The 15,106-nt window shown below is 45.9% G+C and overlaps 1 protein-coding gene across 1 annotated transcript in view; it reads left to right on the top strand.

The window, feature by feature from the left end:
* The first annotated feature begins 4,945 nt into the window (after window positions 1-4,945).
* Wdr89 (WD repeat domain 89) overlaps window positions 4,946-15,106 on the top strand; it is a 37,815-nt gene continuing 27,654 nt past the window's right edge. The window contains exon 1 of the mRNA XM_075947453.1: window positions 4,946-5,014. The gene's annotated coding sequence lies outside the window, so the exon portion shown is untranslated. The remainder of the gene's footprint in view (window positions 5,015-15,106) is intronic.

Genomic DNA, 15,106 nt, shown 5'->3' on the forward strand with positions numbered 1-15,106 from the left:
GTTGACTAGACACAAGCTAGAGTCAAATGGTATGAGAAAACTCTATTGAGAAAATGCCTTCATTGGATTGCTTGTAGGAAAGTCTGTGGGGACATTTTCTTAAGTGCTATATTGACAGAAAAGGGCATAGCCCACTGTGGGTGGTGTCGCCCTGGGCAGGTGGTCCTGGGTGGGATATGAAAGTCGGCTGAGCAAGCCATGGAGAGTAATCAGTCAGTAACCAGTGCTCCTTCTGCTTCAGTTCCTGACTCCACTGGCTTCCCTCAGTGAAAGACTGTCCTGTCTTTGCTTTCCTCAGTGATGGATTGTCCTGCCCCGGCTTCCCTCAGTGATGGGCTGTTACCTCTAAGTATAAGATGAAATAAACCCATTCCTCCTCAAGTTTCTTCTGAGGTCATTATCACAGCAAGAGAAACCTAACTAAGATACATATTAAGTTAAAAAATTAAAACTTGTGAAAATTTTTACATAAGGAGTTTTTTAGTATTTATAAATTGGTCTTTACAATTGCTAGACTAAAAACATCCCTAAAAGGGTTCACAGATGTTCATGACTCACTAGATGCAGGGAAACTGCCCTAAGCTGTCTTTTAAAAGGCTAAAAGTGGTATTCAAAATTCCATCTTTAATTATGTGCAATGTGTGCTCCTCCCGACATTGGTCTTCCTTAACTTTTTCTTTTCAATTATTTTACTTTATTTGGTATTTTATTTTTGTTGTTATTTTGAGACATGGTGTCACTGTCTCTATAACAACCAAGACTCAATAGAAAACAGAAGGCTTTTCAAGTCCTAAGAAAACTCTAGGCCTGGCTCCCCGAGACATCAGCAACCTTCCACCTGTATGTGGATGAGGCCGGGGAAGTGCAAAGGGAGTCCTCTCAATCTCAGTGGCCCCTTGTATTCAGGTCATGGCTGAAACTGCTCTTTGGGGAAGACGGCTGATAAACTGACTTTGGGGCAGGAACTGTTCCTCGCTTTCCACATTCAGTTGAGGCGCTGCGATGATGTGAATGAAAATGGTCTCATAGGCCCATAGAAAATGACACTATTAGGAGGTGTGGCCTTGTTGGAGGAAGTGTCACTGGGGGGTGGGTTTTGAGGTTTCCGATGCTCAAGAAACCCACAGTGTCACTCTCTCTTCCTGCTGTCTGAGGTTCTAGATATAGAACTCTGAGCCACTTCTCCAGCAACATGTCTGCCTGCAAGCTGCCATGTTTCCCTTCATGATGACGACAGATTAAATCTCTGAACTGTAAGCCAGCACTAATTAAATGTTGTTCTTTATAAGTTGCTGTGGTCATGGTGTCTCTTCACTGGATTAAAAACCCTTAAACAGGCCTTCCTTTGGGGCACTTCAGAAAGATGGATGTCAGATACCCAGGTGCTCCTGAACCAGCCCCCATATCTGGTTCTGCATAACATCAGCCCTCAATGTTGCAACTCTGTTACCAGATGATGACCCTGTGTTCTGCACAATTGCCTAGAAGTAGTGTAGGTAATTCAACCTGTCAGGCCTGGCCTGACTAATGCCCACTGCAGGAGACAGACAAGGTTAGGTATACTGATGGGAGCAGTTTCATCCAGAATGAAATTAGGTAAGCTGGGGCTGTGGTGATAACCCAGGAGAAGACTATGTGACGTTCAATCACTTAACTGAGGAACACACAGCTAACAAGCTGAGTCCTGGCATTAACTTAGGGGCTCCGCTAGAGAAAACCAAGGTCATCACCATAAGCGCTGATAACCAGTATGCCTTTTGCAATGCCCACATACAAAGGGCCCTGTACTGAGAAAGAGGGCTCCTCACCCCAGCCAATAAGGAGACCAAAAATGAAGAGGAGATCCTGTTGGAAGTCCTCTGACTACCACCCAAAATGGCCAATGGACACCAAAAGGGAAACTCACCCAAAACATGGGGTAGTAGGGTAGTGGAGCTGGCAGCCCAGGAGGAAGCCTGAGAGCTGCTCCCGATTTGGTGACATTGCCTGAACCTAACCTGCTTCAGTGCTCAGACTACACATGGGAGGAGACTACTGGACCAAGTGAGAGAGTACCAACAAGACAAAAAGGTTTGGTGGATGTTGCCAGACAAAAGACCTGTACTCCAATAGTTATTGAAAGACAGCTGGCAAGGGAGCGCCACCAAGCCACTCACCTAAGGGCCACCTAAACTACTGAGCTCCTTAGGTCCAGGTACTACATCTCTCAGCTGGAGTCTTGTCAATGACATTACTTCCAGGTGTGTCATCTGTGCACAGGTAAACCCCAAAGGAGCAGGAAATGTTCTGGGTGGGGTCCAGGCCCAGGAACACCACCGGAGAGGACCAGGTACTGGATTTAACTGAAATCAAACAGACTGCCACTTGATACAAGTACCCCCTGGTGTTTGAAGACACCTTCTAGGAATGAGAAGAATCCTTCCCCAACTATGACAGAGACTGCCTCAATAATCACCAAGAAGCTTCTCCAGGGATAGTCCCTAGGTTTGGATTGCTCATATCCCTGGGGTCTGATCATGGCCTGGCCTTCATAGCCAAAATATTCCCAAATCTGGGAAAAGCATTAAACATTAATTAGATTGGCCAGAAAACTCAGGACAGGTAAAAATGTTAAAAATAAAAAACTTGGGCTGGAGAGATGGCTCAGAGGTTAAGAGCACTGGTAGCTCTTCTAGAGGTCCTGAGTTCAATTTCCAGCAACTACATGGTAGCTCACAACCATCCATAATGAGATCTGTTGCCCTCTTCTGGCATGCAGACATACATACCATAAACATAATACATGAATCTTAAAAAATAACAATAAAAACAAAACACCCTTTAAAATATGGCCTTGATAGTGGCAAAAATTGGGCCAGTCCTACCTTTTGCTCTCCTAAGGGCCAGATGCATCTTGCATCAAGTTCATGAGACAGAAATTACTAACCATCCTCTCCCCAAGTTCTTACAGGCCCTGCAATAGACCCAGAGGGCTATTCGTCAGCAGTGAGACTCTGTGCCCTTCCCCATGCCTGAGCTGGCCCACAAGTTCCAGCCTGGTGACCTCATACAGATAAAGATGATCTGGATTGGAACAGCAATGAAGGCCACCCAACAAATCCACCACATCCAGCAGGAGGAGGCTTCAGAAGGTAACAACAGATGCGTCATCACCAGGTCCTCTGAACAGCTGTGCTAGTGTCTTTTGCTGTCCCTGTGGGAAAGGCCCCAAACCTTCATAAGACAGGGTCTTGAGTATAAAAATTTAAAAAGACCAGAACCAGGGAGCGCTTAGTCAATCTATTCACTGAGACCCAACCTACCTGACAGGTAGATTTCTGTACAATATTACATCCAGACGCTACCGGGAAATGGCTCTCTGGCTGCTGGGAGGAGCATGTCCCTGGGGCTGTGAGTACACCAGGCAAGAGAAGGGGCTCTGATCTATCCAGTACTATGCCTGCCTGGATGACACCCCCAAGGCATTGTGCTTAGTATCACTGCAAAACTGAGTCCTCCTGGGGTTACACTGATCCCTGCACGGTCTTAAAAATGAAACCATCACCACCTACCTGTGATATATTTATAAAGATTAGGGCCTGGCAAAAGCCAAAAGATATTACTGGCAAACTGGTAAAACCTAGAAAATCAGGTTATGAGCTCCCTAAGGTGGCAAGCCCCAAACTCCAGTTTCCCCAGGAATTTCTTTGGTAATCTCAAAGATAAAGGTCCAGGAGGCAGTAGAAGCCAGTTCCCCAGTGTTTGGGATGTGAGAAGAGTCTATCAGTTTCCTAACCATTCTCAACCAGACACAGGTCAGTACGCCAAGATCCCAAGCCCCATATTAGGTTGGAATAAAACTAATCAAACAATAAACTCTACTTCTAACTCTAATAGCTATAAGTGGGACCAACCTAAACTCACCCAGGGGGAACTTCAAGGGAAGGGTGCCTATTTAATGACACCATGCTACTCTCTAGCTAATTCTCCCTATGCAGGTTCCTCTAGAAGTACACAGAGGGTTAACCGCAGGAATGGCAGTCGAATGTATTTCCAGGCCCAGAGACTATCTGGCTTGCTTGCACTAATGAGGTACCAAGAAGTACATTTTTCTGAATTGCTTACACTGGAGACCCCACTTTCTTTGCGTGCTCGTGCATGTTATACCACAGGAGTTCATCAATAATGAAAAAGAGGGAAGGGTCCACCTAAATCTATATTCTGGGCTTCCCCATGCACAAGGATGAGCTCATTCTCCTGCTGGTAGAGGCAGATTTCATGGGCTCCACTACGGTTGGAACATCGACCCTGTATCAAAATAAATTTAAAAACCGACAACGAAGCAAGGCGTGGATGACACAGGGCCGGATCATCATGGACAGTCTCCCGGGCCCGAAGCAAAACTACCTCCAGATTCAATAACTGTTTTATCCCTGACAAAGGGAGAGCTCCTGTTACCTTCCGTTATACCCGTGCGGGCGTGAAAGCCGGGTAACACTCATTCAAACCGGCCTGTGCCGCTAGGCTGTGTGATCACGTGGTGACTTCGGGGCTACCAAATCCTGCCTCACTCTCAGGATGAGTCCCCTAGTCTGCATAAGAACTTTCTTCTCCAGTCTGAGGAAGCCAAGGAAATACTGGAAACCCCAGTGTCAGCTTCAAGAAGCCGGTAAAGCCACATCCGCATGAAAAGGCAGAACTTATTCTTGTCGTCTATTGGTCACACATCCAGGAAGCTGGGTGGCAGGGACTTCCGTTAACCTGACCTAGGGGGTGGTGTTGTACGGCGCTCCGCCCCTCGGCTGAGTTACGCATGCGCAGGATTCCTGTCCTCGTCCAATCGGAAGGTAGCGAGCGAAGCTGCGCTGCTCCCGCTTCTTCGGCGCCCGCGGTTGTGGACCGCCTCTCTGCTGTGGACCAATCCGCTTCGGCTTCCTCTATGATTTTCTCCAATCAGAGGCGGAGGGCGGAGATCCGGACGGCCGTGGGCAGAGCGTGGTTTTTCTCCAGCTCCAGTGTGGGGTTTGCTTCTGAGGTACCTTCTGCTGGGCCGGGCGGGGTGACGAGCACGGGCTGCAGCTCTCTCGACCGGCGGCCGCCGCGCGGGATGCGCGTGGAAAGCTCTGGGCGGGGAGCGCGGAGGGGAGCGGGCGGTGCGGGAGCGCGGAGCACGTGCGCGCGTGGGAGGCCGAGTGGGTCTCTTGAGTGTCAGGCTCTGTGGTCGATGACGGGTAGGTAGCCCCTGCTCGCTCTTGCCTGCCCTTCCTGCACTCACTGCACACCCACCTCTGGCTCTCGCCTCTTTCGCTGTCAGAAAGCAGATTTTAGGAAGCAAAGCCAAGGAATACACTGTATGCCGTGATGCCAGCTTCTATGCGATGACTTCCGTGTGTCGTGGCATCTGGTCCACACACCTATCTGCAGAGCTTGCTGCTGGCCCGGTGTGATGGTGCACACCTGTGATCCCAGCACTGGCCGGGAGACAGAGGCAAGAGGATGTCTGAGTTGCCAGGCAGCCAAAGCTTCCTAGCGAAACTTTGTCTCACACATAGATACACACACACACGAGCACACACAACTAACTCACAACAAAAAACACTCAAGAGGTAGATGTTGTCGGCATGCTCATCTTCATTTGAAAACAATATATTTTTTGTTAACCTCAGCTTCTTCAATTGCACGATTAAAATCAGTCGTAATAAATTGCTTCTTAGTATTGTGATAATCCAATGAGAAATGGACTTAAAGTATACGTTACTGGTATCAGGTCTGCCTGTTTCTGCTGGTATAACAGCATCTGCACGGGCTAGAACTGTACAAACATGCAGCCTGGTAACACTGTGTGAGATACCTCTGCGTGGACCATTTTCCAGCCTGTCGGATTCAGGATAGTATTTATTTATTTATTTAAGATTTTATTTATTTGTATACAGTGTTTTGTCTGTATGCTTGCTAGCCAGAAGGCACCAGATCTTATTACAGATGGTTGTGAGCCACCATGTGGTTGCTGGGAATTGAACTCAGGACCTCTGGAAGAGCAGTCAGTGCTCTTAACCTCTGAGCCATCTCTCCAGCCCCCAAGGATAGTATTTATTGACCAGAGAACAAAGTGAGCAATGTTTGGTTTGTATTTTTACCTTAGATATTCTATAACATTTAAGGCAAAAGTAAGCTCGCATTACTTGCTGACTTTCTTTCACTTCCTATTAGTGCAGTTTTAGAGTTGTGTCTTTGTTTACAAACTCATGACCATGTGTTCTGCAGCTTTTGCTTCTTTTTCTTTTTTGTTTTTTGAGGCAGGGTTTCTCTGTAGTTTTTTTTTTTTTTTTTTTTTTTTTTTTGGAGCCTGTCCTGGAACTAGCTTTTGTAGACCAGGCTGGCTTTGAACTCACAGATCCACCTACCTCAGCCTCCCAGTGCTGGGATTAAAAATGTGTGTGCCACCACCGTCCTGCTTGCTTGCTTTTTTGTTTTGTTTTGTTTTTGAAACAGGGTTTCTCTGTGTAGCTAGGCCTCGAACTTAGAGAACTTGATGTTTTCTTAAATGCTGGAATTAGGCATTCAGTGTCAACCCCACCTGCAGCTTCTATTTATTACAAATAGAACTGAAGACATTGCCTTTTTGTTGCTGTTGTTGTTTGAGACAGGCTCTCAAACTGTGTAGCTTTGGCTGGCCTAGAACTTTATAGATCAGGCTAGCCTGAGCTCAGAGGCCCACCTGCCTCTGCCAGTGCTAAGAGTTAAAGGCCAGCGCCACCAAGGGAAACTTAAGACATTGCTTTTTTGCTTTTCCACTCTAATGCTAAAGAAAATTAACAAAAATAAACAAAATACAAACCCTTCATTTTCAGTGGTCTCTTTAAAAACAACAACAAAGGGGGAAACCTCCTGGGTTCTCTTGTTACTCAGTCTAGTCCACAGCTTGCTGTGTAGTTGGGAGTGACGTTGAATTTAGAGTCCTCTACCTCCCTAACTCTGCAGTGTTGGGATTGCAGCTGTGTACCCTATGACCATATGACATGGTCCTGAGGATTGAACCCAGGGCCTTGTGCACGCTAAGCACACTGTACCAACTGAGACACATCCTCGGCGCAGGTGATGTCTGTGTAGTTATTTGCTTGATAACAAAAATGAGACTGTGTATAGTGAAATGGAATCTTTTCATGCTAGTTCAGGTCAGTACCTTAGAGTGGATTATGTACAAACCACTGCTAAGCTTTCTGATTTTAAATATTACATTTATAGTGTGTGCGTGTGCTGCACATGACACTGGCACTCTGGAGGCCAGAAGACACCTGGGAATCCACTCTCTGCTTCTGCAGTGTAGGTTCAGGGGATCAAATGGAGGTCAGATGAGTAATCTCACTGGCCCTGTTTTTGAGACATTCTCACACTGTACCCTAGGCTGTCCTAAGTTCACTGTTTATCTTAGGCTGGCCTCAAATCTAATCCTCCTTCCTCATAAGCCACCATGGCTGACTACTATTCAGCTTTTAGAAAGGCTTCTTAGTTTCATATGGCTGCTTAACAAATTACCACACACTTAGTGACTTCAGACAGCAGCTAGAAGGTAGCACACACCTTGAATCCCAGCACTTGGGAAACAGGCAAGTGGATCTCTGTGTTCGAGGCCAGCCTGGTCTACAGAGTGAGTTCTAGGACAGGACTACACAGAGAAACCATGTCTGGGGCGGGGTGGGGATGGGCAGAGCATGAGTGTGGAAGTGGAGAGATGACTCAATGACTGCTTTCTGCATAGGATATGGTGGCACATGACTTTCATCCTAGCACTCTGGAGGCAGAGGCACAGGTAGAGGCCAGCCTGATCTACTTAGTAAGTTCTAGGACAGCCAAAGCTGCAAAGAGAGACCCTGCCTCAAACAAACAAAAAACCTCCAGAAGATCTGAAGCTGCTTCTGGCCTCTTCAGGCCCTAGTACACAGGCATTCACAGACATGTGCACACTGGTAAAAATAAGCAGCACAAATGTATTAGCTTTCAACTTGGCTCTAAAGTATTTTACGAGGCTAATGTTAAGGTATCAGGGACCTGAAGCCTCTTGGACATCTCAGAGACAGATGTGTTTCTCTAGCCTTTTTCAGCTTCTAGTGACTGTATCTGTTAGCCTGCAACTCTTTTTGCCTTTTAAAGACATTTCACCCTATAGCCCTGGCTGGCCTTGAGTGCATGGTAACCTTCCTGCATTAGGCTCCCAGGTGCAGGGGTTTCACATATGGACCATCCTGCTAGACTCAGTGTGTAGCTCCTTCTGGCAGTCTTCTTTGGTTGGCTGCTCCCATCATCATCTACCTCTGTAACTGAGTCTCCACCCTTCCCTCTTCTGAGGAAACTTGTGGCATGTAGGGCTTTCCCAGATAGTCAGAAATTATTCTCTCTGTCTCAGGATGCTGTGCGAAGGTATGTTAAACCTTCTTGTCATAATGAGGAGTGCTGATAGGTTCTAGGAGGTGGGTCGGACTTAAGTATCTTTGGGAGCAATATCTTAGCCCTCCACAAAGGCTCTGATGCACAAATACCCTGTGCCAGAAGTGAATGTGCAGTAGGGACTTTAAGAGAGAAAGGATAGACTTCCAGACAGCTGAGCGAGAGCTGGGCAGCTCTTGAACACAGAGGTAACTGAATAGTCCTCTGCTGTAAAACTAGAATTGATTATTTAGAGAAGTACCACTGGATTCTAACCTACCTTAAGAATTCATGTGACTTGCAGTCAGTTCATTGGTTCTGATTGATGCCATTTTGAGTTATTTATTTATGAGATCACAACATTACCGTTCTTGGGAAAGATTATGATTTATCCCGGGCTTCTTTCCCAGTTCAGTCATATAACTTCAGGTTTATATATATCCCCCACTTTAAGTATCATGATGTTAGGTGATGGGAATCAGCCATTCCGACAACCCAGTCTTTTGAGAGTGGTAGTGTATGGCACAGGGAAGGCAGGATCTTGAGGGTAGGAGGGAAACTGGAAGCGCCCGCGTTCAAGGCCTAGTCTCAGCTGCACATCAAGTTTGCGGGCAGCCTGAGTACATGAGACTCCATGCCACAACAGTGACAACAAAACCCAGCTACTTCAAACCTCTGGGTCCTGTTGCTCCTGGCAATATGCAGAAAGCTTTATCAAGAAGTGGACCGATGGGGTCCCCTCTGGTCTCAACAAAAAACACGGCAGCTCTGATGACTTCAGAGTTGTCCCGTCTTCACACAAAGACATCTCTTGCTAGAGTTCACAGTTTTTGAGAGACATGTTTACATGTATAGTTACAAGTATAGATACACTGGAGTAAATGTATGAAAACCCAGCTCCAGATAGGCATTCACTATATAAAAACTTAATAAAGATTTGTGTTTGGAGGACATTGGGCTTATAATGCATGTTCCTAGAGAAGCTAAGTAAGAAGGTGAACCCAAAGACAAACACATAGGCATCCTCATGAATATTAACCTTCATCAGGCGATGAAAGGAGACAGAGACAGAGGAGCACGGGACAGAAATCTCAAGGTCCAAATCAGGAGCAGAAGGAGACGGAGCACGAGCAAGGAACTCAGGACCGCGAGGGGTGCACCCACACACTGAGACAATGGGGATGTTCTATCGGGAACTCACCAAGGCCAGCTGGCCTGGGTCTGAAAAAGCATGGGATAAATCCGGACTGGCTGAACATAGAGGACAATGAGGAATACTGAGAACTCAAGAACAATCGCAGAGGGTTTTTGATCCTACTGCACGTACTGGCTTTGGGGGAGCCTAGGCAGTTTGGATGCTCACCTTAGGAGACCTGGATAGAGGTGGGCGGTCCTTGGGCTTCCCACAGGTCATGGAACCCTGATTGCTCTTCCAGCAGATGAGGGAGGGTGACTTGATCGGGGGAGGGGGAGGGAAATGGGAGGCGGTTGCGGGGAGGAGGCAGAAATCCTTAATAAATAAATAAATTAAATTAAAAAAAAAAAGATTTGTGTTTGGGGCTGGGCAGTGGTGGCGCACACTTTTAACCCCAGCACTTGGGAGGCAGAGGCAGATGGATCCCTGTGAGTTCGGGGCCAGCCTGGTCTGCAAGAGCTAGTTCCAGGACAGCTAGAACTGTTACACAGGGAACCCTGTCTTGAAAAACAAAAGAAAACGAACAAACAAAAAAAGAGTTATGTTTGGTTTGAGTAGGAGGGGAAAGGAGCAGGAGGAGCATGCATGAGAGAAGTTTCTCGTGGATCAGACCTAGCAGTGGCCTATGTTGTTTTCTTTCGCACTCCATTGGCTAAAAGTCTTTGGCATGACTGCATATAACTAACCTGATTGGATGCCTAGCTATTGATCTGTTGTGCCAGCAGTTGGCTAAGGCAGCAGCTCATTTAGCCACCTACTTATAACTTGCCCTCAAAGAGTCCTTAGTTTCTTAATCCTTTAAATTCTCCATTGTGCTGGGCACTGTGGGGTTCACCTTTAATCCCAGCATAACAGGCGTTCTGTGAGCTCAAGGCCAACCTGATCTAGGCTAGCTAGGACTACATAAGGAGGCTCTGTGTCAAAAACAAAACCAAATGAATAAAGTTTCCATTGTTGTTTAGATGTCTGTTGTGCAAGAGTCCCTCTGAGGCTGATGCTAGTGATCCATGCTGGTGTTGGGTCCACAGCAAAAAGCTGCTCCCCTTTGCTCCGAGGAAGTCTGGGCTTACACTCAGAAACTGCTATTACAGTTTTCTGTGTCCTGGCTGAGCAGTGAATGAAATGAGGACGTGACCACTCCAGGGCAGTAGACTATACATGACCAGTAGACTGAACCAGGCCTGGGGGGGGAGGGGAAATAGGGATGCGAGAGAGGAAGAGAATGGAGGGCCAAGAAGGCAAAGGGGAGAGAGAAAGCGTGACCAAAATGTCAGGGTTACATAGGAATGGGGGGAAGGGAAGCAAAGTTGGGGTTTAGGATAGGGGATAGGGTGAGAAGAGCTGAGAGGAGACAGGAACTTGCTACGTTGAGCGTTCAAGACAGGGTTTTTCTGTGTAGCTGTGGCTGTCCTGGAACTCATTCTGTAGACCAGGCTGGCCTCAAACTCACAGAGATCCACCTGCCTCTGCCTCCCAAGTGCTGGGATAAAACTGCATCACCACTGCTTGGCGAACCTAAGGCTTTGTACATGCTAGTCGCATACAAACAGCTACACCCTCAAGCTCCTATTTTCTCTCTCCTTGAAACATTGCCTTACTTTGTAGCCCAGGCTAGCCTTGAACTCAATATCCTTCTGTTTTGGCCTCTGGAGTGTTGGAATCACAGACTTGTTATCAGTCCCTGAAGTAAAGGGAGGGAGAGGTAGTGAGACCTTGGGGCAGGAAGGCTCTCCGAAGCAGGTCCGAGCAGGTCCTTGTTGATCCAGGAGCCCTTTCCTTTTTCCCTCTCTGGCATCAACTCACTGCAATCACCCTTGGTCTAGGGACAGTTACAAACCTTGTATTCCTTCATGTTACACATCACAGCGGTTTCTATGCCCCCTGTTAAACGATGCACAGGATTAAAGAATAAAAGAAGGCTATTGCATTTTCCAGATGTTTTCTGAAAGCCACTGGGTGTTCATCTTTATCTAAGTTTGAAAAAGTTATTTAATAGTTAACATTTCAATAATTTTTGCAGGCTTTTAAGATTTAAAATGTTAGCCGGGCAGTGGTGGCGCACGCCTTTAATCCCAGCACTCGGGAGGCAGAGGCAGGCGGATCTCTGTGAGTTCGAGGCCAGCGTGGTCTACAAGAGCTAGTTCCAGGACAGGAACCAAAAGCTACAGAGAAACCCTGTCTCGAAAATCAAAAAAAAAAAAATTTAAATGTTAGGCAAAGGAAAGGAGGGAAAAGACACTTGTCTTCAAGGACTATTAAATTTAAGTGGCTGTATGTTGAAATAAGTGATGGCTAGAATCTCTATTTCTTTGATTACTTATTTGACCAACTTTCTGTAGTTCAAATTGGCTTCTAACTTGTTATCCTGCTTCAGCCTTCTTCTCTTTCACACACACACACACACACGCACATGCACACACGCATGCACAAACTGCATGTTCTTGCTCTCTTGCTCTTTCTCGGTTGCTCGCTCTCCCCTGCTTCTGAAGACTGAACTGAAGGTCTTACGCACACTAGATGATCCCACTACCACTTCACTACATCCCCAGTCCTATTGTTTGTCCTTTTAGATGTGCTGGTTGGTGGTGGAATACTGGGCCTCACACGAGTTTGAGTAAGTGACTTTCCACAGAACTACATCTCCAACCCCTTGCTGTCTGAAGAAAAAAATTCTGGCTGGGTGTGGTGGCACATAGTCTCAGGACTCTGGAGGCCAAGGCAAGCTGATCTTGGAGTTTAAGGCCAGCCTGGTATAGGTAGTGAATTCCAGGCCAGCCAGGGCTGCGTAATAAGACTCTGTTTCAAAACAAACAAAGACAACAAGAAAAAAGAACTTACATTTCTTGAGTGCAGCAGAGCCGGTGGCTAAGAACACAGAATTTTAGTGAAACTTCTTGGGTTACCCCTGTATCTGTCTTTGCTGTCTCTGCACCTTGGTCTCTTTATTTTTAACTGCTCTGTTTATGCTTCAGTTTCCCCAGCTGTGAAGCTGAATAACAATAAGCACTTCTTAAGATGTTGTGAATATTTGAAGGGCTTAAACCTGTACTTGACAAACACTGTTAATTGAATAAAAGTACTCCCCCTTGACTTTATTTGATGATATGAATTATTATATATAAATAATATATAAATGATATAAATAGCAGGGTGGCTGGTTATTTATTTTCACATTTTATTTTGTGTGTCAGGGGACAACTTGAGGGAGTCAGTTCACTTCTACCATATGAGCTCTAGGGGCAAAGGTTACCAGGCTTGGTGTCAAGCACTTTTACCCATTGAACTGTTTCTCTGGCCTACTAATTTTAATTATATCTCAAAATTGGTGATATTTTTACTTATTTTGTTTTGTTTATTGAGGCTGGGTCTTCCTATATAACAAAGTCACTTAAAGTGTAGCGGCTTCCTGCTGTTCTCCAGGGAAAGGTTTCCCAATGCAAGTGTAACAACTCTGCTGCTGGGGGAAGGTTTCTCCTATGAAGTTGTTGCAGCTACCCTCCTCTAGGGGACAATTTCCCCAGTGTTATAGTTCGAAAGTGTTACACTTCTGCCTGGCTCTGGTGAAAGTTGTTACAGCCTAGCTCTGCTCCATCGAAAGTATCACAGCACACAAACCTCACTCTTGAGATTAATGGGAAGGAAGGATCCTCCTGGGGCTGCCTCTAGAGTGAGAAGCAGCGGCAAACTGAACAGGATACAGGGCTTTTATATAGGTTTTTTGTTGTGGTTGTTTTGTTTTGTTGGTGGGGGAGGTACATGGCAGAGCTTTCCAAAGTGACTTGGGATTAGTGGATTTTTGTATCCTGATTCTGGGGCAGGATCAGGGTTTGGTGGGATTTCCTGCCCAGGTACCTCAGGGATTGGTGGGATTCTGCAACCTGCCTTTGGGGAAAGCTCAGGGATTGGTGGGATTTCAAGACCTGGTCCTGGACAAATGTGCTATCCTGTTCAGCTTAACCTTGCCTTTTAAACTCTACTGCACTTAGTTATAAATTGTAGCAGCAACTGTAACACCCAGATGTGGTAGTGCACACCTGTAATCCCAGAACCCTTACCTTTTAAACTCTACTGCACTTAGTTATAAATTGGGAGCAGCAACTGTAACATCCAGATGTGGTAGTGCACACCTGTAATCCCAGAACCCTTGCCTTTTAAACTCTACTGCACTTAGTTATAAATTGTAACAGCAACTGTAACACCCAGATGTGGTAGTGCATACCTGTAATCCCAGAACCCTTGCCTTTTAAACTCTACTGCACTTAGTTATAAATTGTAGCAGCAACTGTAACACCCAGATGTGGTAGTGCACACCTGTAATCCCAGAACCCTTGCCTTTTAAACTCTACTGCACTTAGTTATAAATTGTAGCAGCAACTGTAACACCCAGATGTGGTAGTGCACACCTGTAATCCCAGAACCCTTGCCTTTTAAACTCTACTGCACTTAGTTATAAATTGTAACAGCAACTGTAACACCCAGATGTGGTAGTGCACACCTGTAATCCCAGAACCCTTACCTTTTAAACTCTACTGCACTTAGTTATAAATTGGGAGCAGCAACTGTAACATCCAGATGTGGTAGTGCACACCTGTAATCCCAGAACCCTTGCCTTTTAAACTCTACTGCACTTAGTTATAAATTGTAACAGCAACTGTAACACCCAGATGTGGTAGTGCACACCTGTAATCCCAGAACCCTTGCCTTTTAAACTCTACTGCACTTAGTTATAAATTGTAGCAGCAACTGTAACACCCAGATGTGGTAGTGCACACCTGTAATCCCAGAACCCTTGCCTTTTAAACTCTACTGCACTTAGTTATAAATTGGGAGCAGCAACTGTAACATCCAGATGTGGTAGTGCACACCTGTAATCCCAGAACCCTTGCCTTTTAAACTCTACTGCACTTAGTTATAAATTGGGAGCAGCAACTGTAACACCCAGATGTGGTAGTGCACACCTGTAATCCCAGAACCTGAGTGCAAGTTTGACAGGACCCACAGGCTTCTGTCTCAGAAGACCAAGTAAATAACCGGAAGAAAAAAGAAAACGTAAAGTACAAACAAAAACTCATAGTGTAAAAATACTCGGTAGGACTTCCCAGAAGGTCGGACAATGGACATGGATTCAGTGCATGTTACAGCAGTGGTGCACATGAAAGAACCGGTAAATAATAATTGGGAATGTAAAAAAACAGGGTCGGGGAAGATCTGATTTGCTCATAGTCACCTTCCCTCAAAAGTAAGCCAAGGTAAATCTCATACAGACGTTTTCCCATAAAGCCAGCTCCTGTTTTCTTTTCTTTTTTTTTAATATTTATTTATTTATTATATATACAATATTTGTCTGTGTGTATACCTGCAGGCCAGGAGAGGGCACCAGACCTCATTACAGATGGTTGTGAGCCACCATGTGGTTGCTGGGAATTGAACTCAGGACCTCTGGAAGAGCAGCCAGTGCTCTTAACCTCTGAGCCATCTCTCCAGCCCCAGCTCCTGTTTTCTGTAATG

This window comes from Microtus pennsylvanicus, chromosome 14 (assembly GCF_037038515.1).
Source record: "Microtus pennsylvanicus isolate mMicPen1 chromosome 14, mMicPen1.hap1, whole genome shotgun sequence".
NCBI classification, from domain to species: Eukaryota; Metazoa; Chordata; class Mammalia; order Rodentia; family Cricetidae; genus Microtus; species Microtus pennsylvanicus.